Below are 7,035 nucleotides of genomic sequence, written 5' to 3'. Positions count from 1 at the left end.
CGAGTACGTCGCACCGCCCTGTCGCCTCTCGGCGTGCCCCGCAAAGCGCCCAGGGCCCGCAACCCGGCCGGCAGCAGCCTCACAATCGGGGCCGGGCGCGGGCATGACGTCACCTCTCCGCGGCCCGCCTCCTGCGCCCGGAAAGAGGCGGCCGCCTATTGGCTGCGCCGCTGGCGGCCTCCGGGCCAATGACAGGGCGGCGAGCGGCGGGGTCCGGCCTTGACGTGCTGCTCGCCGTGGGGTTTATTTGGCTCCGGGGCCACTCGCCGACGCCATTAGGAGCCGCAGCGGCCGAGGCCGACCCCCTACCACTCTACCCCCTCTCCCTCCGGAGTGCCCCCCGCCTCCGCGCCTGCTCTCCGCCCCCTCTGTCCCTTCCCCCCCCCGCCCCCCGGTAGCCGGGAGCCGCGCGCGGGCCCGCGGAGACCATGTCCTGACTGAGGGGAGAGGGCGGAGGCGGCAGCAGCGGGGCGGGCGGCGGCACTGAGGGAGGCGGAGAGGGGCCGGGCTCGGCTCGTCGCCGCGGGCTGCTCGGGGAGTCGCCGCCGCCGCCGCCGCCGCCGCCGCCGCCGCCGGGCGCTGAGCATCGGACGGGGAGAAGGAGCAGGAGCTGGAGGAGCTGCCGCCGCCAGGTAACTGGGCCCCGGGAGGGCGCCCCACTGCAGGCCCCTCGCGGCCCCCTCTGCGGCCTGCTCGGCCCCTCGCTCCTTGGAGGCGCCCGGGCCGCCGGGTCTCCGGGGCCGCCCGCCCGCGCCCCCTGGGGCGGTGTCGCGGGCGAGGGGCCCGGTCGGCCGCCGCCGCGCTCGCATCTTGGGCTTTCTCCGTGTGCGGACAGGCCCGGGGCTCTGGGAGGGTGGGTCCGCCGCGCTTGTTTACCGACCATCGAACAGCCGCGGCTGGACGCGCTGCCTGCCTTGCCACCTCTCTTCCGCCAGATTCCCCTCTCCTGCCCCCCAACTTCTTTTCCTGCCACCTACGGGCGGGTGAGTGGGGCTTCGCTCCTACTCTGCAATAGGCCGTAATACTTGGTTCCATCTCCACAAGTTGGTGCTGGTCTCCAAACTTGTATTTCGGCCCTTTAGCCGCTTCCTCTCTGCCTCCCAAGGTGGCCTCCGGTTGGTGCCATTTCTACGAAAATAGAGGTGGGGGGCGACGGGGCTGGGCTGGGGAGGAGGAGTTGGAACTAGGGGAAGGATCGTCTGCCCCTCGCTCGCAGTAACAGTTGTTCAGTGCAAGTATCTTGTTATTTTCTCCGCAGTGGTTTGGTATGGGTTATTTCACAGACAAAAGGACTGTAACGAATACTTGGCGTTAAGCGCAAGGGACAGGCAGTTTGGGATTACCCTGGAAGTTTGAATCGGCCCATTATCTTTGAGATACACTGGTGTTTTGAAACACTCTGACTGAGAATTTTGAGTTTCTGTCGATTGAGTCTCCTTTTCCATTAACTCCATAGACTAGCAGGTTAAGGGCCATCCTCTCTATTCTGTATTTTGGTCTCTTTCCTCACGGTATGATTTATGGTATTGTCAATACATTTAACGTACGAGAATATTGTTTTAGGAATACAGCTGAGAAACCCTTAAGTCTTGGAAACCTTATATAATGAGTGGTTCTTCTCCCTGTGGTCTTTTAGTTGACTTTATCACTTGTGCGACCTCAAGGGTACCCCTGTTTTGATCAAACATGGATGACTCAGTGTACAAATCATACGCCAGGGGAAACCATAAAATTTTTTTTTTTTAAAGATTTTATTTATTTATTTGAGACAGAATGAGAGAGAGCACATGAGAGGGGGGAGGGCCAGAGGGAGAAGCAGACCCCGCGCTGAGCAGGGAGCCCGATGCGGGACTCGATCCCGGGACTCCGGGATCATGACCTGAGCCGAAGGCAGTTGCTTAACCAACTGAGCCACCCAGGCGCCCACCATAAAAATTTTTGATCTTGGTTTGTGCCAAGGGCCTTGGAAAAGTCACATAAACTGTGTTTGTGAAAAATAAAGCTGAATCTCGTCTCCTGGTTATTATTAATTAAATGAGGTAATTCTAAGATATGCATTCACTTACTTATACTAAAATTTCATGACATTGGTTTTATTGGGCTATTAGGGAAACTAAGAGGACAGTACTGACACATTTTAATCTTTGGGGAGGATAGTTGAATGTCATGAGGGATTTTTATTTCTGTTGATGTTTCAACACCTTTTATTAATGCTTCAGAATATTGAGACACTCAGAGCATTGAGACACTCATTTAGTTACTCTTGAAATGTGCCTGGGTTAGTATGATGAACTCATTCTTGGTTGTGTATTTGCAACTTATGGCCCCAATCCGCCTCTGTACACTGATAAGGGTTACGGCATATTATCTCATTTAAGGGCTAAGGGTTAAAACAGTTATGGAACTCACGATCCAGTTGTACAGTATTTGAGGTAAATTGCCTACGATGTGTAATTGATATAGTGAGGGCTGTTCAATGTGCTTTACCCTTACATTTTATAATAAGTGGAAACTTTAAATGGGAGTTGGAAAAGTAGAGCACTTAGGTTTTTGTTTAACTTGGTTAAATTTTATTATTTGAGCATTGCTGCTGCCTCCTTTCTCCCCCAGTAATAAACTCTTAGGCCTGGGCTTTGAGCACATTTTCTCCCAGTGATATGCAGTCTCATTTGGAATATTTGTGCTTGCTTATGCTTTGGGTAAATAATACCTTGAACAATTTAACACTCTCATCCCCTCACAACATAAAAACTTCCAGAACACTCATTACATGCAAAGTAAGGTTTAAGCTTCTTGATGTGGTGGTGAAGTTTCTTTGTAACCTGGCCCTGATCCACTTCAGTCTTAACTCTTTTTTCTTCCCTTTGTGGATTCTTAGTGCTAGCCAAACTAACTTGTTAGTTGCTGCTGTGAAGTCCCTCCTCTTGGCCTTTCTTTGTGTCTTTTTTTCTGTTTGAAACCCTCTTCCGCAGTATTCATGGATATTCTCTTTACTTTGGGCCCAGTTGAGTCCTGTCTCTTGAGAAGTCTTTTGGACTACAACCTCAAGGGATTTATTCACTTCTTTTTTTGTGTGGGACTTTTTTTTTTTTTTCTTAGCATATGCTAGGCTGGATTTCAATATATCTTTTTATGTTTTTATTCTACTTCCCAATAAGATTTTAAGACCTCTGAGAAATGGGTATGAATTCTTTTTTTGTGAAGACCGTATATTCAGCACTGGAATATGGATACATGATCTGACAAAGTATTTTTGGTTATAGAAGTGTTCTAGGATATGCTGTTCGTAGTCTTCTAAGTTGTGAGGTTTCTGGAATTTTGATGATTTATGAAATAAAATATTTGAAGTTATGTCTGTCTCTTAAATTTTTTTTGTCAGTGTGTTTATTTCTATTATTAGTGTGGTTTTCTTCCTGTAGAGAATGCGCAACGATTTGGTAATGACGATGTATCATTCAAATAAAAATAAGTACTGCAGTTCTGTAGTTTACTTCAGATTTGAGTCTCGTGCAGTTACTTGGGTTTGAGTTTGGCACCAGTAACACTAAGGGAGGTCATTCCATGTTTGTATACAGGTAGCATTTAGCATCATGAGAAGGAGAAAATAATCTGTAGTCTGTTTGCATCCTTAACCTCAGATGTTGGCAGTGTGTGTCATTGATCATGAGGCGGATGAGACACAGGAGAATGTGTGATTCACTGTTACCTGTCAACACTGTTGGAAGAAAACACAAACAAGCCAGTCCATAGTATTTTTGTATACCAAGGATAACATGTATAATTATATAGTACATGGGTGGGTGCTGATGTAGTCGGAAAATGTTTCTGTTGTGTGTGTGAGTAGGAGGCTTGGTATTTTATGGATACATAGTCTCTTAGCAGTAAACAATCTTGGTTTATCCATTGCATGTATGTGGAAACTTGTCCTCTTCTTCCAGTTCATCAAAACATTTCATTTTTTCCTTGTAATTGATTTTTTTTTTAGAAAGTAGTTTACATAAAAACTGTTTTTTAAGCTTCAGAAACCTTTTTAGCATAAATTGAAGCTGAAGTTAGTCTGTTAAGAAACTTTGCAAACATATTAAGCATTTTTACTTAGGCTATTTGCATTTGTAAAAGGCACTTCCATGGAGTTGATACTGGTAATTTTACCACTTGAGAAATCTGGATCAGTAAGCATTCTTTGCGTTCTGGGAGGGTGGTATTTTGGTTAAGATGCAATTTTTGACAAGAGCCATCAGTTTGGGGCGCCTGGGTGGCTCATTCGGTTAAGCGTCTGCCTTCTGCTCAGGTCATGATCCCAGGATCCTGGGATCTAGTCTCGCATTGGGCTCCCTGCTCAGCGGGGAGTCTGCTTCTCCCTCTCCCTCTGCCCCCCCACTTGTGTACACGCACTCTTTCTCTCTCTTGCTCTCAAATAAATAAAATCTTTAAAAACATTTTTTTTTGAATTTTTGAATTTTAAAATGGATGTTGGTCAGGTAAATTGAATATAAAGTTGATAATTTTTCAGCTGCCTAGTGAATTTAACTTTTCAGTAGTGAAAAAACTAATTTCCTTTATTTTTATTGTTCCTATATTGAGGGCAGGCTGTCTCACTCTCTCCTTAATCAACACAGCATAATTTTGGCTTTTCACCATTCGGTAAGTCAAAATTTTATGTGGCTTGAATGCACGTAAATAAAAGAATATTTGCAGGCATAAAGCTTGTGGGAATCAGTTGCATATCTTTCCACTTTTTTTCTTAATTTTAAAGTAACAGTTTCATTGAAGTTTATTTCATATACCATGAAATTCACTTTTTTTTTTTTTTTTAAGATTTTATTTATTTGAGAGAGAGAAGTGCGTGTGTGAGCTGGGGGGTGGGGGTGAGGGGCAGAAGCAGAGGTAGAAGCAGGCTCCCAGCTGAGCAGGGAACCCCACCTGGGGCTTCATCCCAGGACCCTGGGATCATGACCTGAGCTGAAGACAGACGCTTAACCAACTGAGCCACCCAGGTGCCCTGAGATTCACCCTTTTAAAAAGAAGTATATAATTCATTGGTTTTTAGTGTATTCACAAAGTTGTGTAGCCATCACCACTCTCCAGAACATTTCATCACCCCAAAAACTGTACCCATCAGCCAGTCATTCCCTCTTTTGCCCCAGTTCCTGGGAACCACTAATCTTTCTGTCTCTATGGTTTTGCCTATTCTGTACATTTCATGTAAGTTGAATCAGTCATACAATATGACCTCTTTTATGTCTGGCTTCATTCACTTAGCATAATGTTTTCAAGGTTTATCATGTTGTAACTAACATGTATTGGTACTCTTTTTATGGCTGAATAATTAATATTGTATGGATATACCGCATTTTGTTTGTGTTTATCCATGGGCGTTTAGGTTGTTTCTACATTTTGGCCGTTACGAAGTATGCTGCTATGAATAACTGTGTACAAGTGTCTGGGTGGACATAAGTTTTCATTTCGCTTGGGTATATACCTGGGAATAGAATTGCTGGGTCATATGGTAACTCTGTCAAATTGCAGCAATACACTTTGATTGGGATTCTGAAGGAGGACATCATTTCTGTGATTTTTAACAAAAACACTTCTAAATCCTTTGCTTTTTTTGGTCAGGGTGGGTAATATGTTATTATAAATTTTTATTATAAAAACTCGTTTTTTGGTGTTTAGTGAAGCCAAAGTTTGTTTTCACATGGGAACTACAGTAATTTGCAATTTTTGACTAATTTTTTTTTGAAATGCTATCCATTCAGTAAATACCAGTAGAATATTTCGTTGCTTTTTATTGCCTAAATGATGAGTAAGTGACTGTTGCAGAGCAAACACTGTTTATAGAGACATAAAGGTGAATTTTCACAGGCAGTCATTGGAAACAAACCATAATTCACAAAACTAAGTACTATGAAGTGGTGAAGAAGTGACTGAATTAGCACAGGTTAGGTATGGGTCAGGAAGGGCTTTACAGAGATGGGAACATTTATGCTGGTCCTTGCAGAAGTAATAGGTTTCTGAAACTGGGTAAGATGGGGGTTGGGAAGGGGCAAGCATCCGGTGCAGAAGCAAACCTGTGTGTGAGGGTATGGAGACGTGAAAATTACATGTCCTGTTTAAGGACCACCAGAGGCTTCAGGATAGCTAAAGCATGTGGATGAGGTTGGTAAGGCACTCCTCCTATACAGTCCTTACCTCACTTTCCCCAGAGCTAGTATTGTGGGGCTGGGAATCAGAAAGGTGGAGTGATCCTCTTCAGTATGGATCATCTTCACAGATAGGAAGAGAGAATTCTGTCTCCCCACTCCATCTCTGTCTTTCTTTGTGTGTATGGTGGGATATATGGGGGATATTTATTAAGTTGAAAATCTGAAGGCATTGTTTTTATATAAATTCATCTAGCAGATTAATTTTTGGGCACCTACTATGTGTTCTGAAGTTGTTTAAGATTTTCAAAAAGTAGATTATATAAAACACTGTTACTGAAATTAAAACATTTAATAATGACCTAGTCACTGTTCAAAAAGCAACCATACTGGATGTTGAGATACCTAGGTGAACAAGACTTGTATTTACATTCCTGTATGGAGAGGCAGCCTAGGAGCAAACAAGGAAAAAAACCAGATAGTGGTAAGCGCCATGCAGATAACGCAAGCAGGGTGATTTGGTGGATGTGACTGAGTGGTCAGGGAAAATCTTTCTTTGGAGATAGTGTTTAAACCTAGATCTCAGTGATGACAGCTGGCCATATGAAAATCTGGGGATAGAGCGTTCAAAGCAGGAGAGATTTCAAATATAAAACTCTTAACATGAGATCGAGCTTGCTGGTAAAAGGGGACAGAATGAACTCCATTTTTATGTAGAGATTTTTTTTTTTTTTTAAAGATTTTTTATTTATTTATTCATGAGAGACAGAGAGAGAGAGAGAGAGAGGCAGAGGGAGAAGCAGGCTCCCAAGGAGCAGGGAGCCCGATGCGGGACTTGATCCCAGGACGCCGGGACCATGACCTGAGCCGAAGGCAGATGCCTTAACCATCT

At 44.7% G+C, this 7,035-nt stretch overlaps 1 protein-coding gene across 2 annotated transcripts in view; it reads left to right on the top strand.

Annotated features, from left to right (window-relative positions):
* The first annotated feature begins 245 nt into the window (after nucleotides 1–245).
* Nucleotides 246–7,035, top strand: part of ZRANB1 (zinc finger RANBP2-type containing 1) — a 63,797-nt gene continuing 57,007 nt past the window's right edge. For both annotated transcript variants that reach the window (XM_081823318.1, XM_081823317.1), the window contains exon 1: nucleotides 246–632. The gene's annotated coding sequence lies outside the window, so the exon portion shown is untranslated. The remainder of the gene's footprint in view (nucleotides 633–7,035) is intronic.

The sequence above is a fragment of the Leptonychotes weddellii genome, chromosome 6 (assembly GCF_054177405.1).
Source record: "Leptonychotes weddellii isolate Sample4059 chromosome 6, ASM5417740v2, whole genome shotgun sequence".
Taxonomy (NCBI): domain Eukaryota; kingdom Metazoa; phylum Chordata; class Mammalia; order Carnivora; family Phocidae; genus Leptonychotes; species Leptonychotes weddellii.
Note: the sequence above shows the minus strand (reverse complement) of the source record. Positions and strands in the feature narration are given on the sequence as shown.